The sequence below is a fragment of the Panthera uncia genome, chromosome B4, assembly GCF_023721935.1.
Source record: "Panthera uncia isolate 11264 chromosome B4, Puncia_PCG_1.0, whole genome shotgun sequence".
Taxonomy (NCBI): Eukaryota; Metazoa; Chordata; class Mammalia; order Carnivora; family Felidae; genus Panthera; species Panthera uncia.
Window position 1 is genome coordinate 91,797,334 of NC_064809.1, and position 21,038 is coordinate 91,818,371.

The window sequence follows — 21,038 nt, forward strand, 5'->3', positions numbered from 1 at the left end:
TGAGACATACCAGCAGACCAGAGTGCAGGTATAAATAATTTTACAAACTCTCCTACGTAATTCTAATAAACCCTTCCAATACCACCATTTTTGTATTACTTATTTATTTCTGTATATCACATTACTCTCAAACTTCATGGCTGGTCACGATAAACATTATCTCACAAACGATTATTATCTCACAGTTTCTGTAGGTCAGGAATCTAGTCTTCATGTTCGTATTTGGCTATAGTTCACTCGTTTTTATTGCCATAAAATGCTCCATTGTTTTCATGTGTCAAATTTATGTTTTTATTCTTCTCTTAATGGACTTTTGAGTTTCTAGTTTAGGGCCATTATTAATATTGCTGACATACACAGTCTCTTACATGTCGCTCATAAAAAGACTTGTTAGCACTTCTTGAGTTTATATCTAGGACTGGAATTGCTGGGTAAAGGGTATATATATTTCCAGTCTTTACTGGATACTTCAAATCTCCAAAGTTGTACCAGCAGGTGTGTGAGAGTGACTGATGCTCCCATCCTTGCCAGTGCTTAGCATTGTGAGGCTTTTAAAGTTTTTGACAACCTGATGGCTATGAAAAGATATCTCATCCTGCTTAATTCACTGATCACTTGAGATTGAGTCCCTTATGTTTGTGGATTAATGTGTTTCTTCTGTGAGGTCATTATTCATACCCTTGGTTAATGTTTCAGTTGGTTGTTTTGTGTTTTCCTTGACATGTAAGAGCACTTTATATAATCTGGGTATTACACTTTGTTAGTTACACTGATTCTCTCAACAAATATTTACTGAGCACTTAGTGTGCTTGGAGGATATAGCTCTCAACAAGGCAGACCAAAAAAACTCTTAGTTCATCAGGCATCCATTCTAGAATAGGGAGACAAATAATAAACACAATATATAAGCAAAGTTTAGGGCGCCCGGGTGGCTCAGTCGGATAAGCGTCCGACTTCAGCTCAGGTCATGATCTTGCGGTTTGTGAGTTTGAGCCCCATACCTGGCTCTGTGCTGACAGCTCAGATTCTGTGTCTCCCTCTCTCTGTGCCCCTCCCCTGTTCATGCTCTATCAGTGTCTCTCAAAAATAAACGTTAAATTTTTTTTTAATTAAAAAAATAATAAATAAGCAAAGTTTATGGTATATTTATTAGATTTTTACATACCCCGTGATAAATGTTACAGGCAGAAATAAAGCAGCGAAGGGGTCTAGGGGATTCTGGGGAAGGCTACAACTTAAAATAGGATGGTCAAGGAAGACTTCACTGAGAGACTGACATTTGAGTAAAACCTGAAAAAGGTGAGGAAACAGACCATAGAGATATTTGATGGAAGAGCATCTTAGATAAAGAGAACAACAAATGCAAGGGCCCTGCAGTTTGAGCATAAATGGTTTATGCAGGGAAAAGCAAGGAGGCCAGTGTGGCCAAAGATGAACGAGAAAAATGAGTCATAAAAGAGGATATTTGAGCAGTAAGGTAAGGAAGGTGTGTGTGCAGAATGTAAAAGATGTTGTAGACCGGGCACCTGGGTGGCTCGGTCGGTTAATCATCTGACTTCAGTTCAGGTCATGATCTCGTGGTTCGTGAGTCCGAGTCCCACATCTGGTGAGCAGGAGCCCTGCTTTGAGTGAGCACAAGCCCCACTTCGGGTGAGCCCCGTTTCTCTCTCTCTCTTTTTTCTCTTCTCGTCACTCACTTGTGCTCTCTCTCTCTCCCCTTCAAAAATTAAGTAATTTTTAAAAAAGGTATTGTAGACCATTACAAGCAATTGACTTTTAATCTCGGTAAGATGGTAATCCATTTGAAGAAAGGAAAGATTTGAGCAAAGAAGTGGCACAATTTGACATAATTACAGTTTTATTTATTTTATTACTTATTTATCTATAGATTTTATTTCTTTTAAGTAATCTGTACACCCAGTGTGGGACTCGAACCCACAACCCTGAGATCAAGAGTTGCATGCTCTACCAACTGAGCCAGCCAGGTGCCCTGTTTTAAGAGGCCTACTATGGAGGACAAGAGCAGGAATAAACTGAGTGGCTTCCAAAGTAATCTAGGTGAAAAATCATGGTGGCTTGCACCGAGGTGATACTGAGGCGGTAAAAAGGAATAAGAAAAATTAAAAGACATCTTATGAGTAATTGTGACCCAGCTGAGGTTGGGTAGTATTTGTCAGGTAGTTACTGATTAATTTTTGTTTTTCTACTCTAGAAGAACTTTCTCTAGAGATACTTAGGACCTGAGACTGTGGATGGAGAAAGCAAGGGTGGCAACCCACTGGTGGGATTGGTATGGCGATAGCATTAAACAAGCAAAAATTATAATAGCGCAGGCTAAGGTGATAACGGTAAAGGTGGTGAGAAGGTTTCAGAATCTAGATTTTTTTCTAATGTTTATTTATTTATTTTGAGAGAGGCATATAGAAAGGGAACAGGGGAGGGGCAGAGAGAGAGGGAGAGAGAAAGAATCCCAAGCAGGCTCTGCACTGTCAGCACAGAGCCCAGTGTGAGACTGGAACTCACAAACCGTGAGATCATGACCTGAGCTGAATCACTGAGCCATCCAGGTGCCCTAAATCTGGATTTATTCTGAAAGTAGCATTAACAAGATTTGTAGATAAATTGGGCAAAAGTGAAAAATCAAGGATGACTTTAGGGGTTTTTTTTATCCTAGAAGGTTTGAGTTTTTAATAGTTAATAATGAAAAAAGTTCAAGAAGACCAGATTTGGTAGAAAAAATCAGAAGCTCATTTTTGGACCTGTTGAGTTTGAGTTGCCCTATAAGACAGACATTCAAATGGAGATGCCCAGTTGGCCACTGAACATATGAGCCAGGCATTCAGGAGAATTTAAAGGGAGTTTTATTCGCCAACATCGTTGTTGTAACAAACAACCTCTAAATCTCAGTGGATTACAGTAACACTTACTTCGTGCTCTTGTTAAATATGGGTGACAGATTGATTACAGCTCCACTCTAGGCTGCAAGCCAGCTATGTCTGATTCAAGAGTAATCTAATTTGAGCCCCAAGCTGAAGAAACAGCCACTATCTGGCACATGCCATACTTGTGGCAAAGGGCAGAAGCAAGAGGGGCCAAACTAAACAATGCAATTAAATTTAAAGCTTCTCTTTGTATGTGGCATAGACCATATGCTTCCATTCCATTCCACTCATAGCCCTGTCCTACGATGAGACAAAGATGTATACTGTGTACGGAAGAGGAATTTCAAGGAAAATCCAAAAGTGTGAATGTACAATCTTCATAGAAGGGAGGGAGCAAATTGTTGTAAACCATAATTCAATCTTCCACAAAGTGAGTGTAGACACTGAAGAGAAGAAATCCAAAGACTGAGATATTTCAATGTTCAGAGGTCAGGGAGATAAGGAAAAAACAACACAAGAGACTGAGCAGAAGCAAATACTAAGGCGGGGAGAAAACCAGGTTGGAAGTCAAGTAAAGAAAGGGTCTGAAGAAAGAGGGAGGGAGCAACTGGGTCATACAGTGCTAATAGGTCAAGCAAGGTGAGGGCTGATATTGACCATTCGATTTAGCCACGTGGAAATCTTTGGTAATCTCGACAAGAGAACTGGTGACATGGTGAGGGGCAAAAACTTGATCAATGTGGATTCAAGAGAGAGTGGGAGGAGAGAAGTTAGAAATAGCCAGTACAGGCAGGCTACTCTTTCAAGGACTTTTGCTGAAAGGAGAAGAAAGGAAATGAAGGATAACTGGAAGGGAAAATGAGGTTAGTAATTTTTTTTTTTTTTTTTTTTTTTTTTTTTTTTTTTTTTTTAAGATGGGATAAATAAGGGTGCCTGGGTGGTTCAGTCATTTAAGCCTCCGACTTCGGCTCAGGTCATGATCTCATGGCTCATGAGCTCCAGCCCCACGTCGGGCTTTGTACTGACAGCTCAGAGCCTGGAGCCTGTTTCAGATTCTGTCTCTCCCTCTCTCTCCGCCCCTCCCCCACTCACACTCTGTCTCTCTTTCCTTCAAAAAAATAAATAAATATTTAAAAAAAATTAAGATGGGGTAAATAAAGCCATAGTTTCATAATGGTAAGAAAGATCCAGTAGAGAGGAAAAAACTAATACCAGAGAGAAAGTAGACAATTGCTGTACTGAGGTCCCTAAATAGGCTGGAGGAGGTGAGGTCTAGTGGACAATAGAGGACTGGTTTTCATTTGGACCACAGACAGTCTGTTCATATCAACACCTGACAAAGCAGAGCATATGGACACAAGTGCAGATAGGTGAGTAGATGTTATGGGAGGAACATATGGTAATTCTTTTCTGATTGCTTCTTCTGTTTTTCAGCTAAATGAGATGCAAATCATCAGTTGAGAGTGATGATAGAAAGAAGTTGTCAGAGTTTGAAAATTAGAAGAAAGTATGAGTGTCTAGAAGAATGGGAGACTGAATGCACTCGGGAACAATAATGATTGTTGGTAAGTAACATCAAGGGCCTACTTGAGATTGGTGATAGTTGGTGATAGTTGTGTGTGCGTGTGTGTGTGTGTTTTTCTCCACCCGCAGTCAGCAGCAGAGATGTGAGTTAAGTGGAGAATTGGATTTATCCAGATGACAAACAGGCAGAAGGTTAGATTTAACTAGAATTTAACATGTTAAAGAAAGGACAAGGGTGGCTCAGTTGGTTAAGCATTTGATTCTTGGTTTTGGCTCAGGTCATGATCTCACAGTTTGTGGGATCGAGCCCCGCATCAGGCTCCATGCTGACAGCCCAGAGCCTGCTTGGGATTCTCTCTCTTCCTCTCCCTCTGCTTCTCTCTCTGTTTCTCTTTCTATCAAAATAAATAAATAAACTTAAAAAAAGGGACAAGGTAGTTTAAGATGTATATAAGGGAAGGTACATAATGGTTGATCATGGAATTGGTGGGTGAGTTTGGAAGAGATGGGGTGTATCAAAGTGTCATTTTGACCAGAAATCTGACAGTTTCATAATTTCATTTTTAAAAACCATGTAAATATTTCATCGATCTGGACTGTATTTTGATGCAGTTTTGAAGTAGAGCTCTAAGTCTTCCTCCAACTATCTAACCATTTGTCCCCACATCATTTATCAAATTACTTATTGAATTGCCAATTTCTTCCACTGCCATCTTTTAAATAGCCTCCAAGTCTGTCTTTTTTTTTGGTCTTATTTTTTATTTTCCCATTACTACTGCCCTAGTTTCGGTTGCTATCATCCTGCAACTTTCACCTAGGTTGCTGCCATAGCCCCCTAGCTCTTTCTGGTCTTGAATTCCATTATGTATTCTGTGGTCAAAATGGCCTTTGTTTTACACAAAATCGGTTACGTCACTCCCTGCATAGAACCTTCCAGTAACCATCCCACTCCCTCAAGATGAAGTAAAAACTGTTTAATGAGGTTTATTTCTGTAGCTTCGTCTCTTGCCATTCGTTCTCTTCACTCTCATCTCTGCTCTCCAGCCCTAAGGCATTTAGCTTCCTGAATATGCCAAGGTCTGGCTTATTTCCAGGCACATGCTATTCTTTGCCTCTGTCCAACCTCACTACATCTTTGATGACTAACTCATCTATCCAGCAGGTTTCACTACAATGTCACAACCCCAGCAAGCCTTTTGTGATCGGCCTTGAGCTCAGATTAGGGACCTCTGCTATATGAAACTTTCCCTATGATAGTACTAATCATGTAGAATTGCAAATGCTTATTTACTTCCCTTCTAGGCTATAAGCCAGTTGAGGGAATTTTGTGTTCTAATTCTGAATTCTTTTTCATCTAACATGTAGTAAATTTAAATTTACAGTTCTTTTTCAGTTTGATAGAATATTTTCAATTATGTGATATATAGCAGACACCATGCTGGGATATGGGAATAAAAGAGAAAACAGGAATGACAAGATCACTCCCTTCACACAGCTTATACTCTAATGATAGGCAATAAAACTAACTAACTAACTAACTAACTAAATAAATAAATAAATAAAACAATTGCAGCCTGTGTTAGGAAGAATAGAAATAGAAATAGGGATAATAGAGGGTCCTACTTAGATAGGATGGCCAAGAAATTCTGCATTGAGTAACTCATATTTAAGCTAAGAACTAAAGAATCGTAAGGAGCCAAGATGCCTGGGTAGCTCAGTTGGTTAGGCGTCCGACTCTTAATCTTAGCTCAGGTCATGGTCTCACAATTATGGGATCAAGCCCTGTGTTGGGCTCTCCACTGACAGCTTGGAACCTGCTTTGGATTTTCTCTCCCTCTTTCTCTGCCCCTCTCCCCCTCATGCTCTCTCTTAAAATAGATAAATAAACATTAAAAAAAAAGATTGAGAAAGAACCAATCATGTGAAAAGCTGTAAGAAGAACATGGCAAGGGGCGCCTGGGTGGCGCAGTCGGTTAAGCGTCCGACTTCAGCCAGGTCACGATCTCGCGGTCCGTGAGTTCGAGCCCCGCGTCAGGCTCTGGGCTGATGGCTCGGAGCCTGGAGCCTGTTTCTGATTCTGTGTCTCCCTCTCTCTCTGCCCCTCCCCCGTTCATGCTCTGTCTCTCTCTGTCCCAAAAATAAATTAAAAAAAAAAAAAAAAAAAAAAAAAAAAAAGAAGAACATGGCAAGCAGAAGGAAGAGCGAATGCAAAACTCCCAAAACAGAAAAGAGCTTGGTGTGTTCTAGGAACTTTGACTGCAGAGTTTTAATTGATGGGATAAGGTAAATGGTATGAAGGTAGCCAGATCATGCAGGGTCTTTTTGGCCATAGCTAGGCACTCGGATTTGTTCTAATGGGCTGGAAAATCATAGAAGTCTTTTAAGGGTTTTGAGGAGAAGAAAGGCATGCTTCAATGATATTTGAAGAGTTCATTCTGGCTATGTTGATAGTGGAATGTAAGAAGGTTCCCATGGATGTAGAGGGACTAGTTAGAAAGCTATTGCAGAAATCTAGGAGGGGAGAATGGTAGCTTAAACTAGCATAGTCATAAGTAGAGATGAGGACAAAGGAATTAATTCAAGGTATAATTTGGAAGTAGAAAATTTGAACTTGCTGATGGGTAGACTATGAAGGGTGAGGGAAAGGGATGACTCCCAGGCCTCCAACTTCAGTGACTGAGTGAATAGTGTTATTATTTACAGAGATTGGGACAACGGGGAGGAATCCCTTAGGGAGGACACAGGGAAATTAAACATTCTATTTTGACTACGTTGTTTGAAATGTTTATGAGACAACAAAGTAGAGAAGTCACGTTAGCAGTTGGAATATGTTGAAAATATTGAATATCTGGAGATTAGGTGAAAGGTCTCATCTTGACATATAAGTATAGGCTTCACAATGAAGCCTTAGGAAATGGATGTGCTCTCCAAAGAACAAAGCCTATGTGGAGAAGAGATGGTACAATTTAGAAACCAGGATCTAGGCACTAGATCAGTTAATCAGTTACCAGAGTGCCCCTTCTCCCCACCCTTCTCATTGTACTGAGCTAGGAAATACATGTATGCATATACCTATGCACAGAAATATGTATTTACATACATACTCTTGTATACATATATAAACACACAAATTTACATCGCTATTTATTTCTGTATCTATCTATCTATATTGAAAACCATGTGTTTGCATTGACATAGTCCACTCCCAGTCCAGTACCACTGGGCTCATTCTAGCCTTCCCCCATCTCTATTTATACTACTCTTCTCTCACAGTGAGAAACTTGCCTATTGTTATCCTCAGTATTCTACTGATTTGCTTGATCTCCTGGTGGGTAGCTAATTTCCTGACATTTTTTAGGCTAGGATACCCTCCTTGGGCAGGCCCTGTCTCTCATGAGGCTCTTCTGCCCAGGAAGGGAGTTTAGTTTTTTACTTTAGGTTCTGCACATCTTAATATGTATAGTCTTTGGTATTTTATTTGTTGCTGCTGTTTTGAAAAGGCATTTTTGAAGAGCCACGTTTTCTGATTATTGTTTAAATCTGAGAAGACTACAATATATAGTTTCATTTTTCATATTTACCAATTTGAAGGGAAAATATTTTTTATTTCATTGCTTTTATTGATTATTAGTAACCCTGAACATTTTTCAAATGTTTATTAGTCATTTTAATTTATGTTTCTGTGAATTGTATGAACCTTTTGTTTATTCTATGTGAATTTTAGTGTTGTTGTTGTTGTTTTGGTTAAATTTGTCCCAGATATTTTATTCTTTTTGATGCAATTGTAAATGAATTGTTTTCTTAATTTCTTTTTCTGTTACTTCATTATTAGTGTATAGACACACAACAGATTTCTGTATATTAGTTGTATCCTGCAACTTTACTTAATTCATTTATTAGTTCTACTAGTTTTTTGGTGGAATGTTTGGGGTTTTTTATATAGTATCACGTCATCTGCAAATTGTGACAGTTTTACTTCTTCTCTACCAATTTGGAAGCCTTTTATTTATTTTTCTTGTCTGATTGCTCTGGCTAGGACTTCCAGTACTGTGTTGAGTAAAAGTGGTAAGAGTGGACGTCTTTCTCTTGTTCCTGATCTTAGAGGAAAAGCTTTCAGGGTTTTCCCATTAAATGTGATATTAGCTGTGGGAGTGCTTTTCTTTTTTTTGAAGCAGCTTTCCTGAGTTCTTTATAAATTCAGGAGAATATTAATCCTTTACCTATTTAAGTTGTCACCAATATTTTACCTAGTTTTTTCTTTGCCATTTAAATCTATCTTATTTTGATATTTGACATGTGGAAATTTTCTATTTTTATAGTTAAATTTATTAGTCTTTAGTGACTCCTCCTCCCCTTAGTTTAAAAAAAATTTTTTTGTTTATTTATTTTTGAGGAAGAGAAAGACAGACAGAGTGCGAGTGGGGGAGGGGCAGAGAGAGAGAGGGAGACACAGAATCCGAAGCAAGCTCCAGGCTCTGAACTGTCTGAACAGAGCCCAATGCAGGGCTTGAACTCATGAGATCATGACCTGAGCCGAAGTCAGATGCTTAACCGACTGAGCCACCCAGGTGCCCCGTCCTCCCCTTAGTTTTAAGTTTAGAAAAAGACTCCCCTATCCAGGGATTCAATAAACATCCTTTTTTGTTTCACTTCTTTTTCTCCTTCTTCCTCCGTCTCCCTCTCTTCTTTTTCTCTTCTGCCTCTTAAACCTTCTTTTTCATTAAGGTTTGCCTTAAGGCCAGCTTTAAGTTAAACAAGCCACTAAGCTAGACCCAATCACTTTGGTCTCTGAGGGGGTGGGACTGTCTTGTAGACCAAGAAGAATGTGGGATTGGGATGGATTTCTCTATAACACCCCCTCCCTATCCCTCCCACATAAGCAGTTCAGTGTTGAGCTCCCTAATAAGTGTATGTACGTCTGACAATTCATAAACTGCTGAAGTGAAAGGTGGCCTTTAAATATTCTGTATATAAATTTAGCCATTTATACAGAGAGAATGAAAAAAAAAATATGGCCTGATTCTGATCAGATGCTGCCTGTTTCTCCTTACACCATGGGGTTCTGTTCTATGTCATTTCCTTTGAAGTCAGTGGGAGCTCTGTGCAGGACGGCAACGCGAACACCGGGCTCTATACATGAAGGTGAGAACTGCCATTACGATAAACTATTCGGCAGTGTGGTGGAGGGAACATTGGTTTAACACACTTGGTGGCTACCCTGCAGATCCCACTGTCTGTGAGAGCTTTGTTCAACTGGAGCAAACAAGACCTTTTTGAATTTGGACATACAAGGGCTCATTCAGCAGAGCATCCCCTGTTATGAGAGGCAGCACAGTGCTGGGCAGACACTGCAGTTTTTAGCCAGCACACTGAGGGCATTTCTCTCACATTCTCTCCCATCTGTAAAGAGACTGTTTTCAAGACCCCAAAATGGTTTTCTATAGATTGGAGAGAGGCAGAAATATTTTTACATGTTTGTACTCGTGTATAACGGGGGGCAAACTACAGTCATATCAAAGTAGCCAGGCCTTTTCAATGTGGAAAGAAAGAATTCTTTGCAAATTTTAGCAGAGCGTGTTCTGTGCCGAAAAGCAGAGCTTGTAGGAGAAACAGCGAGAGAAAATTTGATGTAGAGATGATATTGGAAATAAAGAATCACAGACATTTGCTTGCTATCTCAGGAGCCTTTATTTTGTTAATTAGCCCACAGAAACTCTCTCTTTCCCTTCCCCCTTTTACAATGAGTAACGTACCATTTTTTAGGAAGCCGAATCAAATGAATATTTCAGATTATTGTTCTGTAGACACCCGAATGAATAGAGGTCAAAGAACAAATTGCCCAAATTGATGGGTGATTTTTTTCCCACCTACCCCATCCCCTGACTTTGAGATAGTATTCTCCCCTTACCGATTCCTTCCTCGTATCATTCTGCTCCTGACTCCAGGCCCTTGCTCAGGCTACAGCATACGCCCAGCTTCACGGTCCCTCATCTCTGGGACCCCTCCCAGAGCAGGGCACCACATTTTATATTTGTAATGTCTCCTATTGGATAACACTGGAGTGGAGCAGGCATATTTTATTTACAATTTCGAATTCTTTTTCAGAAAACTTGTATCCACCCCTGAACATAGAATACCCTTCCTTTCCACAGGTGGTTAGCACATAGACAACATTTAAATCCTTCGGGTCAGGATGAGATCGCCAAGGGAGGAAATAAATGTAGATGGGGGAGAAGAGAGAACTGAGTTCTGGGACACTCCAAATTAAGGGGCTTGGGGAGACGAGAAAATATATCCGAGAGACCACTCTAGGATAGGATACAAGGAGTGGCATCATTCTTTGAAGTAATAGTTATACCGTAATATAAGAAACTCTTTTAGAGTGTGACTATGCCTTAATTTATATAAGTTGCCCTCTACTGGGCAGAGGTAGCTGTTCTTCCCGCTCTCAGTTTATCCTTACTCCAATCAGCCTTGGATGAGTTTTAGATTTTTGTGCCCAGATGAAACATGGAAAATTGGGTAGGTAGAATATATTCCACTTATATGACGACATACAGTGCAGCTATGATTTTTAATAAGAAAATACTTACGAAATCATGTTGAGTTAATAAAGAATAACCCCAATTTACACACAAACGTGCATACGTATACACACAAATATGTGACCAGAAAAAAAAGCTATAATGTAACATAAAAGTGTAACATATTTCTGGATGGTAGGTTTCCAGGTGACTTTTATTTTATTTTTTATGCTTTTCTCTGCTTTGCAAATATCTCTCACTTAAAAAAATTTTTTTTAATTTAAGTTTTAGTTAACATACAGAGCAGTATTGGTTTCAGGAGCACAATTCAGTGATTCATCACTTACAAATAACACTGAGTGTTCACCACATCAAGTGCCCTCCTTAATTCCCATCACCCATGTGGCCCATCCCTACCTACTTCCCTCCATCAACCTGCAGTTTATTCTCTATCATTAAGAGTCTGTTGTGGTGGGTTTCCCTCTCTTTTCTCTCTCTCTCTCTTTTTTTTCTCTTCTCAAATATTCATCTGTTTTGTTTCTTAAATTTCACTTATGAGTGAAATCATATGGTATTTTTCTTTCTTTGATTGACTTATTTCACTTAGCATAACACATTCTAGCTCTATCATATGGTATTTTTCTTTCTTTGATTGACTTATTTCACTTAGCATAACACATTCTAGCTCTATCCACTTTGTTGCAAATGGCAAGATTTCATTCTTTTTGATGGCTGAGTAATATTCGCGCGCGGGTGCGCGCGCGTGTGTGACATTTTATTTATTCACTCCTCAGTCAGTGGACATTTGGGCTCTTTCCATAGTTTGGCTGCTGTTGATAATGCTGCTGTAAACATTGAGGTAGATGTACCCCTTCAAATCGGTATTTTTGTATACTTTGAGTAAATATCTAGTCGTGCAATTGCTGGGTCATAGGGTAGTTTTACTTTTAACTTTTTTTAACGTTTATTTATTTTTGGGACAGAGAGACACAGAGCATGAACGGGGGAGGGGCAGAGAGAGAGGGAGACACAGAATCGGAAGCAGGCTCCAGGCTCCGAGCCATCAGCCCAGAGCCTGAGGCGGGGCTCGAACCCACGGACCGCGAGATCGTGACCTGAGCTGAAGTCGGACGCTTAACCGACTGAGCCACCCAGGCGCCCCTCTACTTTTAACTTTTTGAGGAACCTCCATACTGTTTTCTAGAGTGGCTGTACCAGTTTGCATTCCCATTAACAGTGTAAGAGGGTTCCCCTATCTCTGCATCCTAGCCAACGTTTGTTGTTTCCGGTGCTGTTAATTTAATTTAATTTGATTTAATTAATCAAAAAAATTTTTTTTGAGAGAGAGAGAGAGAACAGGAGCAGGGGAAGGGCAGAGGGAGAGAGAGAAAGAATCCCAACTAGGCTCCGTGCTCAGCATGGAGCTTGACATGATGCTTGATCCCACGACCCTGGGGTCATGACCTGAGCCAAAATCAAGAGTCGTTTGCTCAATTGACTAAGACACCTAGGCACCTCTATTTTATTTTATTTTATTTTATTTTATTTTATTTTATTTTATTTTATTTTTTATTTTTTAAGTGTACTTTAATTATACCGCTTTACAGTGGGGAAACCAGCTTTGATTCTTACCTGAGAGAATCTTCTTTACCTAAGTTCTTTGCCTAAAGAAGATAATGTCCACATATCTTTTTGTTTTTTACATTTATTTATTTTTTGAGAGACATAGACAGAGCACAAGTTGGGGGGGGGGGCAGAGAGAGAAGGAGACACAGAATCTGAAGCAGGCTCCAGGCTCCAAGCTGCCCGCACAGAGCCTGACACGGGGTTCGAACTCACAAACCGTGAGATCGTGACCTGAGTCGAAGTCGGATGCTTAACCGACTGAGCCACCCAGGCGCCCCAACATATCTTAATTTAGTAGTCAGCACCCTTCAGACTACAGGCCCAACCTGCTTACCCAAAGTTTTTGTTTTTAACTGTAGAAGGAGCTGTTCACAGTCTTCTGAATGTGCTCTGTGCTTTTCTACTTCTCCTTCTTGAAAGCTCGGGATCCTTTTCATTTCCCTCTTTTTCCTATAATTTCTACAAATCCTTTAAGATACTATTTAAGCTCCACCTCTTACTTGGTCCTAAGACCACAAATGAAGGAAGAGGTCTTCAAAGATTCGTGGTTCTATTATTCATTTAGCATTTACCACAGGATGTTTTGCACCGTTGTGGTTCCTCCTGTATGAGTCTATAACATGTCTCCAACTGGCATTTTGATTCTTAGAGGACAGGTTCTGTGACTAGAGTTCTTAGTATCACCAGACCCCCTATGTCTTTCTTGTTCACAGTAAGTGTGTAATAAATATTTGTTTAGATCCAGGGTTATATCAAGTATACCTATATATCTCTATCTCTATCTCTATCTCTATCTCTATCTCTATCTCTATTTGATCTCTCTCTTTACAGAGAAGTTTGTAACTTCTAAGTGCATTGAGCTTATTGAAGGAATAATAAAATTTCAGCAGTTAATTTACTATAAGGGAAACATTTAAAATACATGTAGTTATAAACTGTTGCTTCAGCATTCTTTCTTCCTTCACAAAAGGTCATTAGTCTTCTCTTCAGGGAATGTTCTCCTCTTAAGGTCTCCTGAAGTACAATGTAGCTTTATTTTTCTTCTTTATTCTCGGGTCCCAAATACAGTCTCCACATGTGCTCTATCTTTGTAGGTGAAATGCTTCCTACCTCAGTAAAATCCAGCTTCTAAACGAATTTCTGTTGGTTTAGAGAGCAACTTGAGGATTCTGCCCTTGGCACCCTTTGATTTCCTTGGCATCTCTCCACAGTCACCATTTAGAAAGCTCCTGGTCGGCAGGATTTCTCTCCATCATACACTCTGAGGAGATTAAAAAAGGATTGTATTACATTGGCTTGAAAATGTGATGGAAAATAAAATTTGCTTTACCAAGAAAGAAAGCTTTTGAAACTCGAATTGTTCCATAAAGCCCTTATACAGGGATAGTTCTTGGGGGAGTAAAATGACAGATGTGGAAAAAGTTCCTTCTTATTTGGGTTGCCAGTAAGTAAATGTCACAGTGTTTAAAATCACACACACAACTAAAACAAGTTGCAAAACAATGCGATTATATTTATGTTCTATAAAATAGAGGTGTGTATATACTTATAAAGCAAGCTTGGATTAAGATCTTAAGAAAGGTCCTAAGCACTAAAGAAGCTTCTGGTACATATGAAATAACATCCCTATTATTTACTTTAAGATTAAAACCATGCTAAAAATTAATTAAGCGTAAGGAAGTCCCAACAAATTCTGATTTTTATAATCAATGCATTTGTAAAAATGTCAAAGTCTTTTCACCTTTTTTTTTTTTTTTTTTTTTGGTCCTGGTTTGTTATGTGCTTCATCTGCCTATCAGGCAATTCTGTTTTGTTTGCATGAATGTAAAGGCACAGAGAAAGGTCTGGAAAGAATACCAAATCATTAACAGTGGTTCCACCTGTGGAGAGGAGTGGGCTGGGGAACGCAGAGCATTGTGCTTTTTCCATTTTACTCTTTTTTCCTCTCATCATTTATACACAAAATGTAGTCATTTATTTCTTGTACAATTATTAAAATAAACAAACACATTGGAAAAACAAAACGCCTCACCTCTTACTTTTTAAATTTTTAAAATTTGAGTGTAGCTGACTCACAATGTTATATTGGTTTCAGGCATACAAAATAGTGATTTGATAAATCTATATGTTACACTGCTATACTCACAAAAAATGCAGCTACCTTGTGTCACCATACAGTGCTATTATAATATCATTGACTACATTTCTTCTGTTTTGCCTTTTATTCCCATGACTTCTTCATTCCATAACTGGGAGCCTGTATCTCCCTTTCCCCTTCACCCATTTTTCCCGTCTCCCCATACCCCTCCCCTTTGCCAACCTGCCAACCATCAATTGGTTCTCTATATTTACAGGTCTGGTTCTGCTTTTTTTGGTTTGTTTATACATTTATTTTGTTTAGATGCCACATACAAGTGAAATCGTATGGTATTTGTCTTTCTCAGTCTGACTTATTTCACTTAGCTTAATACCTTCTAGTTCCATCCATGTTGTTATAATTGGCACAATCTCATTCTTTTATGCGTTTTTATGGCTGTGTAATATCCCATTATATATGTATGATATATATATATATCATATATATATATGATATATATATATATATATTCTACCACATCTTCCTCTCAACTTTTATTTTGCTATCAAATTTTAACATTGAAATGCTTATATTTCAGGGGCGCCTGGGTGGCTCAGTCGGTTGACTCAGTCTGACTTCGGCTCAGGTCACGATCTTACAGTTCGTGGGTTCAAGCCCCCCGTGCGGCTCTGTGCTGACAGCTCAGAGCCTGAAGCCTGCTTTGGATTCTGAGTCTTTCTCTCTCTCTGCCCCTCTCCTGCTCATACACACACTCTCTCTTTTTGTCTCAAAAATAAATAAAACATTAAAAAAATTTTTTTAAGTGCTTATATTTCATATGTGTTCTCATAATCTGGAAATCTGGAGGGAACCTCAAATCATCTTCCAAACTGAGTGTATTGAATTGTATTATATTGTATGTATGGATGTATTTATTTATTTATTTTTGAGAGAGAGAGAGTGTAAGTGAACAAGGGAGGGAGAGAGAGGGAGAGAGAATCCCATGAGGGGCAGAGAGAGAGAGAGAGAGAGAGGCAGGGAGAGAGAGAGTGAGGAGCTCAAGGTGGGGCTTGAGCTCACCAACCTCGAGATCATGACCTGAGCCAAAGTCAGACACTTAACCCACTAAGCCACCCAGGCGCCCCTGTTGACTTTTCTTTCTTCCATTCGGCAACGTGGTTGGACAGCTACCCACTATTAGTCCTTCTCAGCCCCTACCACCACGGCCATTCATTGCACTCTTTCAATTGCCGGGCACTGGTGCACAGCTGTCCGTGTATTCACTGCTTGAACTCTCACAATGATCTTGTGAGGTGGGCACTGTTGTCACCGTCATTTTACAGTTGAAGGAGTAGAGACTGGAGAGATTTCACTGTCTTGTGCAAGCTGGGTCATACAGCTAGCAGGCACTGTCACTGAGACAGGTCTCTGACAGCCTGACTTCACATTCTGAATAGGAAAGAAGAAGGGGGTGGAGCTAGTCTGTAGTGTACAATTTTTACTTTATTTCATAGGTGGCACATACACTTTTGCCTAATTGGGAGGTGACTAAAAGCATCTGGGTCTGGTTGATGTGTTGGTTGAAAATTACTATTATTATGAGGATCATTATTATAGTATTTAGTAATTATGCAGTGCTTTATACTTCAAAGAACTGTGCTTTATAATCATTTATTAGCTATGTCTCACCACATCTCTATGGTACAAGATGCACTTACTGTGCATATTTTGCAGAAAGAGAAATTGAGGTAGAGTCAACCGGGCCACATCTGCATAAGAAAGAGTGAAGGTAGAATGCAACCTCTTAAATTCCAGAGACTCACTGAATGGCCTGATCTGGACAACAACAGAAGCTTAATTCTTGAAATCTTTTAAAGGGAGGTGTCGGTTCCAATATTTTTTTTTGATGTTTAATTAAAAATTCAATGTAACAACAACAAAAATTCAATGTAAAATACGCTAAAATTTGATGACCATTCCCTTTTAGGCCCTCGATTTTTGAATATTTTCTTTTTCATTTTTGGACTTTGACTGCATTTGTGTCAATGCGACATTTTTGCTCAAATTCAACCTTGCTGTCTCCCATTTCTCCATACGAGCACAATTTAACTACAGATACGGGTTTCCAGTGTCCATATCATATTGCTTCAAATTGCTTCCATTGTTTTTAAAAGATATCTTTTGTTCATGATAACTTGCAATAAAAACAAAGGGTTTGTGCAAGAATTATATTGGAATTAAAAGAAGTTTGAGATTTCTGACAGTTTATACACTTCAAACTGAAGATAATAAACATATCAACATGACTTGGGATGGAAGGCAGAGAGAGATGAGAAGGTTCTGTGGACATTTATTATAGTGCCTATTAAAAACCAGGAAGATACCAGGCGCTCTTCCATAAATCTGGTAGTCTCTTTCAGTTGGGAGGCAGTCATGGCTGTAGCACACGGAAAGGCTCAATAAATATTAATTTAGTGGTTAAGACCATGTCTGTGAAGTTAGACTGCCTGGGTTCTAATCCTGGCGCCATTACTTGCTAGAACTAGCTATTCTTGTGTCTCTCCAGCTGGGCGGGGGTTGGGGGGGGGGAAGATGATCACACTCCATTAAGTTAGTTATCGTGAAGCTTATTTAAGTATTTGATATTATTTTTCTTTTCAATTTCCAAAGCTGTTGACAAGTAACATTAGCTACAATGCCATTAAAGTGTTGGTGGTAATGATATCTACAATTTGATGTCTCCATTTGCCTGGCTTGTTTAGAAATGGTACAACATGGTACCCCACAATTTTCTATCCCAGGAAAACAATTTAAAATTGCCCCCAAATACATTGCAATAAATAGTTATGAGCGCATGTAAAATCTACAAGGCAAAACTCTATACTTGTTTTTCCAAAACATCCATATGACCCCACACACCAGTGGCTCAAGCTCAGTGCCTTCCATGACGATTTCACGTGTGTGAGAGGCCAACTCATGTACCACCTGAATAAGGAGCTGTGTCTGAGCTAAAGACACTGACACTTTGTGGGATGCACCTTTGGTCTGCCAGAGTATCTACATTTTCAAGAGACACCAGCAATTGGGATTTTTATTTTACATGGTATTTCTTATTTTAAAAAATTTGACCCAATTTATTTCTTAGTACAAAAGTCTGTGGGTCGAACAGCACCTTTAAGGGCCCTCTGTCAAATATCTGCCAATTATACTAGCACATATATACAAGTACACTGTGCTTTTATTCAAATCAGCAAATGCTTTCCAAGCACTTGTGCTAAGGCATGAATAAAAGGCGAGGAAGACAAAATATGACAGTCTTTACAAACCTCACAGAAGAGGGTGACAAATGCATAGCAGAGTGTGGAACCCAGGACTTAAGCCCGGTGAGTTAAGTACTTGATCAGGTCTACATTAAAATAAACAAAAAACAAAGAACCCCATTATTTGAAGGCTTGGCAACCAGTGGACACCCAAGTAGATGGCTCTATTGTTTCACAAAACACCTTAATGCATTTTGGGGGTGGGAGCTATACAAAACCAGAGCCAAGCCTTGCACGGTTCCAGGGGGACCATTCCTACTGTGGCTTGGGCAGCTGGCACCCCCTTGAGCACCATTCAGGTTGTATTCTTTATGAATGGTACCCCCCGGTTTGTGCAACCTGGTGATTCTGTCAACAAAGATAGGCCTGGAGTCTGGCCCGAGAGGAGGACTGAGAGCTAAATCCTTCTACATAATACAAAGGAATTTTAAATCTTTGCCTAGTGGGTGGAGGCAGGAGGGTGGAGGGATTCCTATGATGGGGAGAAGAAAGGGGTTTGGAAGAAAGATCTCTAAAATGAGGGTGGGCCAGCAATTTGGCAACAACCTGGAACCTACACCTGGTGAGAGATTCCCTGTAATGTTTGAAAGGGACACACAAAATCCTGTCATCTTCTTTACCTTCTAGGAGACATTGACAAATGAAGTCAAACAACTTTTTCTTTGGCATCAAATATAGCCTTTGAACCTCTTATGTGTGAATCAGCAGATAACCAGGAAAGTTTCAATGCTCAGGCTCACATAGCAACACTTGGCTAAATATACAATACTATAACAACTTGCCTTTTTACTCTTTTTCTTCAAAAAGCTCAAAGTGCTTATACTTTTATTTCCTCATTTGTTCTAACATTCCAGTGTGGGAGGGGAAGATTTATGATAACATTATTTATAGATGGAGAAATTGAAATAGAGATTAAATCGCTTACTCAATGTTGCATAGTTTGGGTGGCGGAGCCCACACTGGAATTTGGTTCTCCAAGCTCCTGCCACGGAGTGGAGAGAGCAGGAGTTTTGCAATTAGAGAAATCTTTGTTGGAACAATCCAGATTTCTGCCCCTTAATAACAATGTGGCCTTAAGTCAATCATTTCACCTAGGTCTCAGTTTTTCTCTTCTGTAAAATTGAAGACCATAAAACCTCGTATTAGTAGAGTGAAGACTGATTTAGAAAATGCGTGTAAAGCCCTGCCACAGAGTAGTTCCCAAATAAGATTAGTTCCTCCCCTAACCCAGTATTATCTGGTTAAATTTCAGCACAGATTTAAAGTAATCAAAAAAGAATCCTCCATGAATACTAATTTTTTTCTAGCCTCATCTCCCTTTGAGAGCAAACATAAATAAAAGTGTTTCAACACATCATTTAATCCAATGGGAGAACTTTTGCTTCACTAGAGTTATTCCTGTTGTGGATAATTAGAAAAAAAGAGAGAGAGAGAGAGAGAGTATGTGGAAGACGAGAGTGGAGTGCAGTGTTTCTATAACTTGAGAATGTGTCGGAGTAACCTGCAAGGCCTGTTATAACACAAATTGCTGGAACCCACCCCAGAGTTTCTGATTCACAAGGTCTGGAGTGGGGCCTAATAATTTGCATTTGTAACAAGTTTACAGACAATGTTGATGTTGATGTAGCTAGTCCAGGGGCTACATCTCTGGAGAAGCACTAGCCGTGTGTGGTTAAGTGAAATTCTAGGGGTGGGGCCCAGCAATCTGTGCTTTATCAAGATCTCTGGGTAATTTTGATGCACTTATCAGTTTGAGAACCACTGGCAAAGTAGTGAAAAGTATCTGAGGAGACAGACCCACATTCAAATTCTGACTGCACCACTTACTAGTTAGATAAACTAGGTTGGGCGACAGACCTCTAGCGTCCTGTGAGAGCCTGACAGACAAAGTCTGCGATTCAGGTTTCCTCTCACTGTCCCTACAAGCTCCTTGGTGGAAAGAGAAGTTAGTGACTCCTGCCAACCTGGGCTCTGTTTTTCACTTCTTCACACTTCGAGGCACGAAAGTTGCTTAATTTTGGGTATTAGGGAAGTATTTACAAACACTTCTGCAATCACAAAAATAAAATAAACAAGACGGCCGTGTAAATAAAGCCAGTGGCAAAGGCATTGTTTACAACTTAAATTCATAATAATGGGTTCTGAACCATGTCCATTTCCCTGCCTTTCTTAGTAGAAAATTTAAGAAATCTTCCTCCCCCACAGTTTTAAGAGATGCTTGTAAATTTGTTTTGCAGATAGTATGCATGCTAAGAGTTTCCCGCACCCTCCCTCCCATGTCTGGCCTCAGATACAGAATCTGCCTCAAATGTTCAGTGCCTTCCTGATTTTGTGACTCAGGATTTTTTTTTTTTTTCTTTTTCTTTCCCTTCTTTCCTTGCTTGGCATCTGGCTCTGTAGGTCCTCATACTGTCCCAGCTCACAGTGTCACAAGAATCCAGGCTGGCCCCAGGACATTCTTTGGCTTACCTACCTTCATTTTTACGATTGCAAAATCCTCTACTCTTTATTTCCTTAACTAACCTTTTCTATCGCTTACTGCTAACCCACAGTTTCCAAATTACCCCCTGCTAGAGTGATCCTGATCTGGGGAGAAATTGTTCCTATTGATGATGAAGTATGAAAATTGTTAACGTTTACCCAGTCTTACTTGTTACTAGGTACACTGAAGTGTTTATCATGCATTTTCATTTTGAATTCCTACAACAATCCGGAGGTGATTACACATATACGTGCACACACACGGCAAATGAAGAACCTGAGGTTTAGAGAGGTCAAGCAACTTGCCCAAGGTAAAAGAGTAAGAGTAAATAACAGGATCCAGCCAAGATTTGAGTCTCCCAGCTCTTGGCTTCTGTTCAAATACCAAGTAATGCTGAAATATAGGAATATAATTTGCCTCCTGTCCTTAAAGAACTTAAAAATCTTGTCAGGGGTAGACGAGATTTATACACGCAACACAAATTAAAATCAAGAGCCACTGTTTATGGTATTGGGTTTGACCGGCTTCCTCCCCTGCAACATGTAGATAATAACAGCAACCTCAAGGGGCTTGGGGATGATTAACTGAGTTAAGCATCCGAAG